We start from the raw sequence: 11,692 nt of genomic DNA, 5'->3' as shown, positions 1-11,692 counted from the left end.
CATTTGCAAGCTCGGGTCGAACTCACTTCCAAGCCTCGTCAAGTTCAACCCTACTTTTACCTTTCATGTACAAGTTTTACTCCTTTGTTTCTTTACATTCTTTAATGGTGATTATTAGGGATTTAGATGAGTGTGGAAACGTAATAAAGCCCTTAAATTGTGATGAGTGCATCGAAATGTGGAATCATTGTTTTAGGCATGTGTGACGTTATTGGAATCATTGTTTTATTCACCTATAATATTTTGTGTAATTTTTAAATTATAAGAAAATATATATTTATATATATACGTAGTTACTATAAAATAATGGTACATCAATATTTTATTAAAAAGATATTTAATAAAAGATATGTATTTCACTAAATTAATAAAATATTTTTAAGTTATTTATATGATATGAATGAGGATAGTTTTTTAAAAACTACAATGTAAAATTATTTTATGATATTAATTCATGCCTATGAATTAAAAATGAAATAATGTATTTTTTAAATAATTTTATATTATAACTTATACACTTGTTTCATTTATTGTGTTAAAAAAAGTTTAATTTAATTAAAATTTTATAGATTAAATATTTAAAAGAATTGAAATTTAATTTAATTGAATAAAACAAACTTTATTGGCTTGATATAGTTAAGATTTTTAAGAAGATTTTAAAAATAAATGATATACTTGCTAAAAAGTATAATGAGTGTAGTATGTTGGATGTAGATTTGTTTTGTGATCCCATATTTAATGCAATGGGGTGAACAAGGGTTTATTTGTATGTCTCAAGTCCAAGCGAGTGGGTTGTTAGTCCAATTTAGGCGATATGTCGTTAGTTTTTTGGGCATCCCATAATGGAGCTTTAGATGACCTTAAATTACACTCATCATACGCTTGTATGTTTGGTGTTGCATACCCTTTGGATCACCTTCCTAAGGGCTCAATAAATTTATACATGTACATAGTCTCTCAAGCACGAGGAGTTTAAAAAATGATGAAGTGGTCTGATCTTAAGGCATTTAATCCTTTAATATACATTGGGCTTACTTGGATAGCATTTTAACCGCCTTGAGACGCGTCTTCGGCTGATCTTGGAGCGACTCCCTCAAGTTATCTTGGAGTGAGCCCTTCAATTGATCTTGGGGTTGAATACCTTAAATGATCTTGGACAAGCCCCTCGAGTGATCTTAGGGTGAGTTCCTGAAGTCATAGTGGTGTGAGTCCCTTAAGTGATCTTGGGGTGTGTTCCTTAAGTCATCTTAAGGTGAATCCTTTAAGAGACTCTAATAGAGCATATGCAACAATAAATGTTTTTGATTATGAGTTTCTCTTGAGAAACCAAATTGGTCTAGGTTGCTCATTACCTATCAGACCTAGCTTTTTAGGTCTTATAAAGGCACATAACCTCATCACACCTTCTTTTTGGAAATATTTTCCTTTAAACTTCTTGTTTGAACCATTTGCAAGCTCGGGTCGAACTCACTTCCAAGCCTCGTCAAGTTCAACCCTACTTTTACCTTTCAAGTATAAGTTTTACTCATTTGTTTCTTTACTTTCTTTAATGGAGATTATTAGGGATTTGGATGAGGGTGGAAACATAATATGGTCCTTAAATTGTGATGAGCGTGTGGAAATGTGGAATCATTATTTTAGGCATGTGTGACGTCCTTATGGAACACTAGATTGCAGGTTGTTGGAGTTAGATTTGTTTGGAAGTTATGAGAGCACTACCAGTTTGATAGTGATAGTTTAAGTAGTACTAATAGTAATTAATTCCCTTATGTTTTCTCAAGAAAACGACTGATGGAGGTCAGCACTTCCAAGTAAACCAAATTGAAATATATGAAGACCTACTCCCTCTCAAAGAATATGGTAGCCTCCTTTTAGATGCACCCATACCACTTTGGAAGTTGTGAGAGCACTACTAGTTTGATAGTGATAGTTTAAGTAGTAGTAATAGTAATTAATTCCCTTATGTTTTCTCAAGAAAACGACTGATGGAGGTCAGCACTTCCAAGCAAACCAAACTGGAATATATGGAGACCTACTACCTCTCAAAGAATATGGTAGCCTCCTTCCAGACCATAAACAATTCTCATTTTAATTATAATTTTTAACGACTAATTGGAGCCCCGTCGGTATGACGGTCCTTACATTCCGGACTCGACAGATTTAGCCGAACAAGTTTATTACGTTAAACATACTTTAAATAGTTTATATGTTGATATTCATCATAGTAATATTAAATAGCAACATGCAAGTATAGTAAACTGTAAGTGAAACAAAATTAAAGAAGTAGAAAAGGGAACATCTATGAATAAATACAATATTATGATAATCTACTCTAAAGTAGAGACTTGAATCTCGTACAAAAATGCTTGAAATAAATTTCTAGAAAATTATGACGACAAAATTAAAATAACAACAACTTAATGACAAACAAATGACTCCAAACTAAGAACTAAATTTTGCAATAATTTCCTGATGTGAACAAATAATCGCTTTTATAATAAGTGTTTTTCTAGCTCAAAAATAACAATAAGCTTGGGCAGATTTATTTCTCAACAAATTCGTACAAAGGATGCTTCAGGTCGTGTATTAGAAGTGGGGAAAATGAAGGGAGTGAATAAACTAAGTTTTGAGAAGTGGGCGAATTTTCTGGGCTTGAAACACCTGACGGGCATCATGGCAATGACGACTCGTCCGTCACGAGGCTGGGGAAGATGACGATCGTCATCCATCTGGTGACCCGCCTGTCATCCAACTCAGGCGCCTTTTCTTCTTTTTGTTAACTTTCTATGATGAATTTTACCTCCAAATGTCACGATGAGAATCACGCTGACAGTGAGCCCATCATGACAACATAATACTTGTCATTTTCTCCTGTTTTTGTCATTTTGTCATTGTTTTCTCGCACGAAAGCCTTTAAATGTTAAGCACCTAAAATATACATAAAACACTGATATAATACCGCAAAAGACATAGAAAATGACACTAAAATGCATGCAAATCGAGCCGAAAATATGACATGTCTTCGAGTTATCAAACTCCCCTACACTTGAATCCTTGCTTGTCCTCAAGCAAGCCAGCTAGCATGTAAAAGAATGTAATGCAGCAATAAAGATACAAAGACTTAAAGAAAACATAACACTCAGATACTCGAACGTGGTTACAAAAATTGGTTTGACTAAAGTTGATTCGATAAGTAGTAGTGTCGACACCAAGGATATTATGATAACACAAACCTTATTTTGCAGGCACAAGTCTCCCTCTTATGCATACCGGTTCAAATATTGTCATTGAATCAAAGTCTAATTTTCCTATTTGTTTCATCCTCTTTCATTCAGGATAATCACATTAAGGCCCTTTATCTTTCACACACATGGTAGGAAAACCAATTAATGATTATGATCAAAATATCTTACTAAATTTACACATTTTTGGCTCAAAGATGTACTTTTGAAGATTCAACCACTGTTGGACTAAATGATTGGGTGAGGGTTGCATAACTCTCAACCCGTTTTCTCATCAACATTGCCAATATCATATGCCAGAAGATTCATGCTTGCGCAAAGAGAAGTACATATATAATGATCTACTTTCCATACATAATCACCGTATTATACTAGAGACACGTAGTCCCTGACAAACCCACAAATAGATCCGCAACCCTTAAGCTAGATTTGACAAAGTTGTCATTTTGAACCTTTTAAAGTTGAAAGAGGAAAAAGTATAACAAAGGACGCACCATAAGTCGTGAGAGCCAAGCTTTTTGCGCAATAACAAAGAAAAAATTGTGGGAAACTTTAAAGCAAATGCAAAGGTACCAACGAGATTTCCTTATATCCGTAAAAGATTAGCACAATTGGTATAACGATTGTACAATCTTCATAAAGGAGGGGTTGATGAACAAACAGGGATGAAGCCACTTATATCCGTATGTGGGTCCATGCCCTACTAATGTTTCAATTATTTATTTGTATAGTAACACACACACATATATATATATATATATATATATATATATATATATATATATATATATATATATATATATATATATATATATATATATATATATATAGTATTCACACATACATGTTTTAGCCCGTGCATTGTTTAAGAAAAATCTAAATTTTTGTAATCTTATTAATCAATTACAAGTAAATATTTATTTTTATTAAGTGAATATTTTAGTACGGAGCCGCTTAAATATTTTACAAGAATTTAGATTTATTAAAACATTTTATAAGAAGATAAATATTTTAGATACGTATGGAGCCACTTAAATATTTTAGTAGAAGAAAAATCTAAATTCTTGTAAAATATTTATCTTATTAAGTGAATAGTTGTTGTCTAATAATTTTATCCAAATAGTCAATAAATATTTATATTATTAAAATTAAGGTTAAATAGAGCACTCTTCCTATTTTATTTTAATAAATAACAAAAAAGTTAATATTTGTTATTTAATTTTAATTTCTGTAGAGACAAGTCAACAAATATTTAAAATATTTAATTTTATAATTTAATTTGATTATTTTTAAATATAAATATTTTAGTTTTATTATAATTAGCTATATGAAATTATATACATGCCTTTGTTATTTTTGGGAATGAATTGTAAATTAATTAGTTAGACTACTTATATTAGGTTTTGTTTCTAAGAGTTTATGGAGGAATTAACTTGTCATCCCCAACTTAAACTGATATATCCGTAGTTTCATAATTTTAAAACTATCTTTGAAAAAAAATTGAAACAAGTGAAAGTTTTTTACATTATCGGAAATTCCATTTTTTTATTGGAAATTTTGAAATTTACGATATAAATGAAAATTTCCGAAAATGAAGAATACCTTAATTTTAAAAAAAAATCAAAATTGTCGAACTTTTTTTACACTACCGAAAATTTGGAAATTTCCTATACTGTACCAAAATTTCAAAATTTACGATAGTGTATCAGAAATTTTGAAATTAGCGTAAGTTTTTTTTTGAAAATTCCAGTACTCTTCAAATATTTTTACCAAATATTTTCGTCTTATACCAGAAATTTCCGATAAAAAAAATGGAAATTTCAAAAATTTCTGTTACCTGTGGCAAATTTCCGGAAAAAATCCGTAAATTATAAAAAAATAGTTTTTATAAAAGGGTATTACGATAAAAACACTTTAAATGGGGTGTCATATCTAAGCGGGGTGTCAAGTTAAATATTCGAGTTTAAGGATTTAGTGGCACATTTCTTGTACTATATGTTGAGTTTTTCATTAAAGTTGCTAGAAAATTTTACCTCATACTCATATCCTTGTTCCTATACCCATACATTTTATAAAAAATATTAACTTTGTCTTTGTATATTTTTTTAAACTAATTTAGCTTCTTTTTTCTTTCTTTTTTTTAAATAATTTTTCAGAAGACTTTGCAAAAGAGTTCCAGTAATTAATTTTTTAAATATTTTTTATGTTTATTTTATATATCGGAAGACTTTGCAACAGAGTTCCGATAGTTAGTTTTTAACATTAATTTTTATTGTGTGTATCATAAGACTTTACAACAGAGTTTTGGTAGTTAGTTTTTATAATTAATTTTTATTTTGTGTACCGGAAGACTTTACAAAAGAGTTATGATAATCAATTTTTTATTTTTTATTTTTATTTTTATTTTCTGTACGACCAAATTTTGCAAAAGAGTTTCGTTAATTAGTTTTTAACATTAACTTTTGTTTTATGTACTAAAAAACTTTGTAAAAGAGTTCCGGTAGTCAGTTTATATTTTGTGTACCATAACACTTTTTAAAAGAGTTCTCATAGTCAATTTTTAACAATGACTTTTTGTGTATCATAAGATTTTGGAAAAAAGAGTTTTGATAATCAGTGTTTTAACATTTTTAATTTTTATTGTGTACAATAAGATTCTGTAAAAAAATCGGATAATTAATTTTTTAATATTTTTAAATTTTAACAAACTATTTATATAAGGGTATTTTGAAGAAAAAAAGAATACAATGTAGGGATAAGGATAAAAAAAATTAAATTGTTATGAACAAACCAACCATAAACAAACTATTGCGTTTTAAAACAACGACTCAGTTGCTATGATAATTTCTCAGAAACCCTAACACTCTTCCTATAAAATCTAATTTCTATCCCCGATTCTATCCAAACCAAAATCGCCTTCACTCTTAATACCCATCATTATTTCAAACTATTTTGTTTGTTGTATCATTTATATGCATACTTTTTCTTTTCTTAGATTCAATTTCTCTTCTTTCCGAATTTCAAGTTTTGTTATTTTATGAAATAGATGAGATTGCAGTGATGACTCCGTTAAATTCAAGCTCAACAGACCAGAATGCAGTGTTTTCTCTACGAGATTGCTTTGCGTGTCGATAACCCCACTGAACTGAGCGATCTCAATTATTTTTCTTTTTCTTTTTTTCTATTTTGTTTTAGTTTTGATTTAACGGAGAATTAGTTTTCACAATGAGGATACACAACTCCCTCTTCTGATTTTAAGTTGAGGGAATTTGCTGGCAGAATCGAACCTTATATAATTTATCCACCTTTGAGTGAACTTTTCCCTTCTTTTTTTTTCTTTATGTGAATTGAAATCTAATCTATTTTTCACAGTATTTTTTTATGCTAATCTAGCTTTCATTATTGTCGAGGTCAGTGATGTTTTCATTTAACAGATTGTGGTTATAAATTTTAATTGTGTAATATTCTTTTCTATTTGTTTTTTTAATGTAAATTTGTCCTCTATTCGAACTATGATTCTTGAACTACATTTAGAATCAAGGTAGGCAGTGTTATCTTTTTATTGTGATGCGAAATTTTCTGAAAACTATATTTTACTAGCCATTTTTTCAAAGGTATCGAGCTAACGATCTTGCTCATTACATGCCCAAGTTTTGGCAATGCTTATAGAAGTTGATTATCAATTTTGTTCTTTTATTTGAGTTTTTGATTCTGGATACTTTAGAACGACTATTGAGGTGGATTGAGAATGTCTCTATAAGCACAAACACATTGAAATTTTAATATAATCTTTAGAGCTATTTAGAAACTTATCAACTAATGCGAAACAAATGTATTCTTAAAAATTTCAAAAAGTCATTAAATATTTAAAATAAATCAAATCTAAAAGTCATTACTCATTACAATTTTGTACTTGCATATATCATACTTTATTCACGCACTTAGAGCAAAAATATCCGTTGTTTTTCAATGTAGGAGTGTTTCTTTCCTTCATTATATATTAAATTTAATTATATAATATTAAAATGGAGTATATTGTATGGTTTGATGGGGTCGATTTTATTATGGATATATGTTTTTAATGAGTTGTATGTATATATGAAAAATGTAGTTAAGTTGTTTAAATAAGTTAGAAGTGTAGTATTGTCATACGGTGAACTGACTTTGTGTGTTTTTGCTTTGGAAAGCAAATGTCGCGGTTAGCAAAAGTCGCCACCGACTTTTCTTTTATCCAATAAGGAAAGGTGGAAAAGAACAGGAAAGACCTTAATTAGATTTTGGGTTCGGGAGGTACATTATACAAAGGGAAGGTGTTAGCACCCTTTGTATCCATGATTATCCATGGGCTCTTAATTGCTTGATCACTTATGTTTTTCTTGTCTGAAAAAGTGTGTGAGAGCTGTTTAGAAAATGTTTCAAAAAGAGAGTTTAACTTTGTAATGATTCTTGTACGAATGTATACAAAGTATTTATCTCGTTTAATTTTGAAAGTTGTTTAGAAAAATATAACTTGGCAATGATTCTAGTACGAATGTATGCCAAGTGGTGATTTTCTAATGGAGGTTTTGAAAAGTGTGATGTATGAAAAATGTTTTAAGTTGTGAGTCAGCAATTAAGAGTTATACCTACCCAAGGTCTTTATGGGCTTTTCCTATCCTTATGAGGGTAAAACTGTCCTTACTATTGAGAAGTAAGTAGTTTTATCCTTTGGATGTAAAGGGTCATCGATTGGTCATTGAAGGCAACATTTGTAAGGATACCTTAGCATTCGAAGGGACAATCATCATTTAACTGTAGGCTACACCGAAGGGTCATCGAGGGACGAAATCATATATTCGAAGGCAACATCCGAGGGACTATGATTTATTTTGTAGGGACATGATGATTTAACCGAGGGGTCCTTGCTAAGTGTATCCCTATATTCGCGGGGACATGACCGTAATACCGTAATATCGTAATACCATAGGGTAACAAAGAGAGGTCCAAGATCACATATTCAAAGGCCATATTTTACAATCAATTAGGTAATTAGGATGAATCTCCACATTAAAATTAATACATTAAAATCAATTAGGTAATTTAGGGTGGATCTTCGCAATGAAATTAATACATTAAAATCAATTAAGTAATTTAGGGTGAATCTCCACAAGGGTATCCCACAAATAAAGTGGAATACCTATCAAGCTATCTTTTTCAGGGATATGTGGACCTTTACAAAATTCCGCAAACAGGTCAGAATACCAAATCAGGGTGCAATCAAGGATTACACCGCAAAAGAAACACAGCACTATGAATGTCAGGCAAGATAATGCATGATTAACACAGAACAGATCAGATACGCATAGGACATAACAAACAAAATATTAGCGACTATCCCGTTCGCTTCTGCCTCGCCTAGCGAAGGCTTAGCGAATACTCGTTACATGCTCGCTTAGCGATGTGCTAGCGAGCGGCTGCGGGTTTTGAATTTCAGAACGATACAATCTCAGCATGCTGCACGCCCTATGGCATTCAATTATAGAAATAACATGGTCAAATATTCAGGATATTCAGGCATACTTAAACTCACATGCAAAATCTAATTACATATCCAAAAATTCAATCATGATGCATTATGTATTTAGAGATTACAGATTGGAAGCATAAAATAGTAATGATACGCAAACCTGTTTGCAATTGGATTGCAATGTTGAGTCGGCAAATCACTGTTGGTATCGGATTGAGTTGGGCGGAGATAACCTCTGTGCAGATGAATTGTCTTCGGGGTTTCCTTTAAGGTTGCTCTGAATTCTCCTGGTTGACCTCCAAGGTTTGATTACTAGGGTTCCGGTTCCTCCTTCTCCTCCCCTCTTTCTGACTGGAATGTTGGTATTTATAATGGTTTCTTGTGACCTAATGGGCTCAGAATGAAGCCCAGAATTTTCTGTTATTCGCACGCTTCGCTAGGCGAGTGGCATAGCGAAGGGTTCGCTAGGCGAAGGAATTGCTCGCCTAGCGAGCAAACCAGTTTAGGCCATTTTCTGGATTGTGTGTTGGGTCCTTGTTCTTTTAAGATCAATGCCTTGAAAAATAAGTTGGAGTGCCTTAAAAATGCCTTGTAATATTAGCGGGCAAATTTTGGGATATGACAGCTGTAACACCCCGATAAAAATAAGATAATTATTTAATTTAAGTTAATATTATATTTATTAATTTAATTAAATAATTGGAATTATTGGATTATTATTATTATTATTATTATTATTGAAATAATAATTATTGGAAAATATATAAGTTGGAAATAAGGAAAAAGAGTTCCATTTGGTAAAAAGAGTTTTCACGTGAAACAGAGAAAACAGAGAAGCGATTGAGGAAGTGGAGAAAGGGCAAAGAGGCAGAGCAAGAGGAAGAAGATTGGAGAAGAGAAGAGCTTGGAGCTTAGAGATTGTCGGATTAACTCAGGTAAGGGGGATTTATCGTCGTTTAATGGGTATTATGGGTTAGCATGTAATGGGTAGTGATAAACCGTTGAATTGACCCTAATTGGGATTGTGAATGCTGAAAATTACGTTGGATAAACTGTGTTAAAAACTGTAATTGAATAGATAGTCGTGTGAGTCGTAATTTGCTGGACGTATAGCTTGTTACGGAATTGGAATCGGAGGTCCGGAAGTCCTCCAACGGCGGAAAATGCGGAGAATTCTGCATTCTGCCTTGTGTTAGCGCAGGAACAGCTTTCTGTCTTGCGTTAACCGGTTAACCCAGGGTGTTAACCAGTTAACACTGTGTTGTATTGTGTAAAATTGTTGTTTTGTCTGCGTTAACCGGTTAACCCAGGGTGTTAACCGGTTAACACTGTTGTGATTGCTGAGATATTGCTGTTTGTGCTGCGTTAACCGGTTAACCCAGGGCGTTAACCGGTTAACACTGTTAAGTTTTGGGCAGGAAGCGTGTTTGTGTTGCGTTAACCGGTTAACCCAGGGCGTTAACCGGTTAACACTGTTGCAGAGTGGAAAAATTGGCTTTTTAAATGTTGTGTACTTGATTGAGGGTTTGCCTATATTGGTGTACGATGTAATAGGGATTATTCCCGTTGTTTTAAGCAGTAAGAGTATTAGTAGAGTGTGCTAATACTGTGAATAATTATTTGACATGATATGATGTTTTGATACATGGGTTGATGATGTATGATGATATGCATAATGTTGTGAATGTATATATTATGCATGTATTTGTGAATGGACTGTTTTATGGCTTAGAGTGTGAGCATATGTCCATTGTGGATTATTGTTGATGATGTTGCATTGCTAGGTGAATTAGCATGCATATTGTGGCCTTTATGGTGGTAGCTAATTCCCATGGTGAGGAATTAGTGATGTTGGTCATTTTGGACTGTTGTTGATGTTTGCATGCTAGGTGATTAGTGTACATAGCATGGCCCTTGGGGTGGTAGCTAATTCCCATGGTGAGGAATTAGTGATGTGAGTCACTAGGTCTCAAATGAGTGGGACTAGTGAGCTTGGTAGCCGTACCTGGATTGGTCGGTGAAGTTGAACTATATGTTCACGAATAGTCGGTACCGCATGCATGGAGTCTCATTGCATAATATATGTGTGGCGTATAATATGAATGGATGTATTCCAATGTTATACGTGTGTTTGTGTTGGCATTGAGCATGAGTATGAATTGTGTTGGTATTGAGTATGATAATTGAGTTGATGTGCCGCTACTGAATGTGTGATACGATTAGGGTGATTAATGTGTTAAATTACTTAACATGACATTATATTCTATAATGCTTATTATATCGATTGAGGAACTCACCCTTACAACTATTTTTCAGGTAACGAGCTGTGATTGAGTAGAAGCTAGTGCTTGGAGTCTAGTGTAGTCTCCTTAGTGGGTCATGCTCTGATAGATGTAACATCGGGACGGGATGTTTAAATGTTTTGGTGTTGGTTGTGAACCATTTTACATGTAATGTGTTACATGTTTTGAATGATCGATTTGATCTCTATCCGCTGCGTATTGTGCAATACTTTATGTTTTGAGTTAAATAATGAGCATGACTAAATATTATGACGAATGGTGTGAAGTGATTGTGTGACACCCTTAATTGCATGATTACTCTGATTGATATGTTGTTATTTTAATTAAATATTTGGGGTATTTTAGAAGGGTGTTACATTAGTGGTATCAGAGCATAGTCGGTCGAGTCGAGTCGTAATTACTCTGTTTCCCCTGTACGGGATAGGTGTTGTGTAACCCTATCAGTACTTATTGTTTAGCTTTTTGGGCTTTCGGAATAGAGATGGCTGGAAGAAGTAGAGACGATGTTGTGATTGCTGAGGCTCTGGGTATGCTAGCTGGAGTACTTGGGGGAAATCCGAATGTTGTGGGAATGGGAGCTGCTCGTCAACTGAGTGAGTTCCAGAAGAACAATCCTCCAATGTTCAAGGGAGCATACGATC

At 32.8% G+C, this 11,692-nt stretch overlaps 2 non-coding genes across 2 annotated transcripts; both read left to right on the top strand.

The window, feature by feature from the left end:
- Positions 1 to 6,292: 6,292 nt before the first annotated feature.
- LOC127099492 (small nucleolar RNA Z107/R87) lies at positions 6,293 to 6,397 on the top strand. Its single transcript, XR_007793988.1, has one exon. It is a non-coding gene; the product is annotated as a small nucleolar RNA Z107/R87 (small nucleolar RNA).
- A 60-nt stretch (positions 6,398 to 6,457) lies between these two features.
- LOC127098735 (small nucleolar RNA R30/Z108) lies at positions 6,458 to 6,557 on the top strand. The gene has a single exon (XR_007793435.1). It is a non-coding gene; the product is annotated as a small nucleolar RNA R30/Z108 (small nucleolar RNA).
- The last annotated feature ends 5,135 nt before the right edge of the window (positions 6,558 to 11,692 follow it).

This window comes from Lathyrus oleraceus, chromosome 6 (genome assembly GCF_024323335.1).
Source record: "Lathyrus oleraceus cultivar Zhongwan6 chromosome 6, CAAS_Psat_ZW6_1.0, whole genome shotgun sequence".
Classification (NCBI taxonomy): domain Eukaryota; kingdom Viridiplantae; phylum Streptophyta; class Magnoliopsida; order Fabales; family Fabaceae; genus Lathyrus; species Lathyrus oleraceus.
This window is presented reverse-complemented; position numbering and strand designations above follow the sequence as displayed.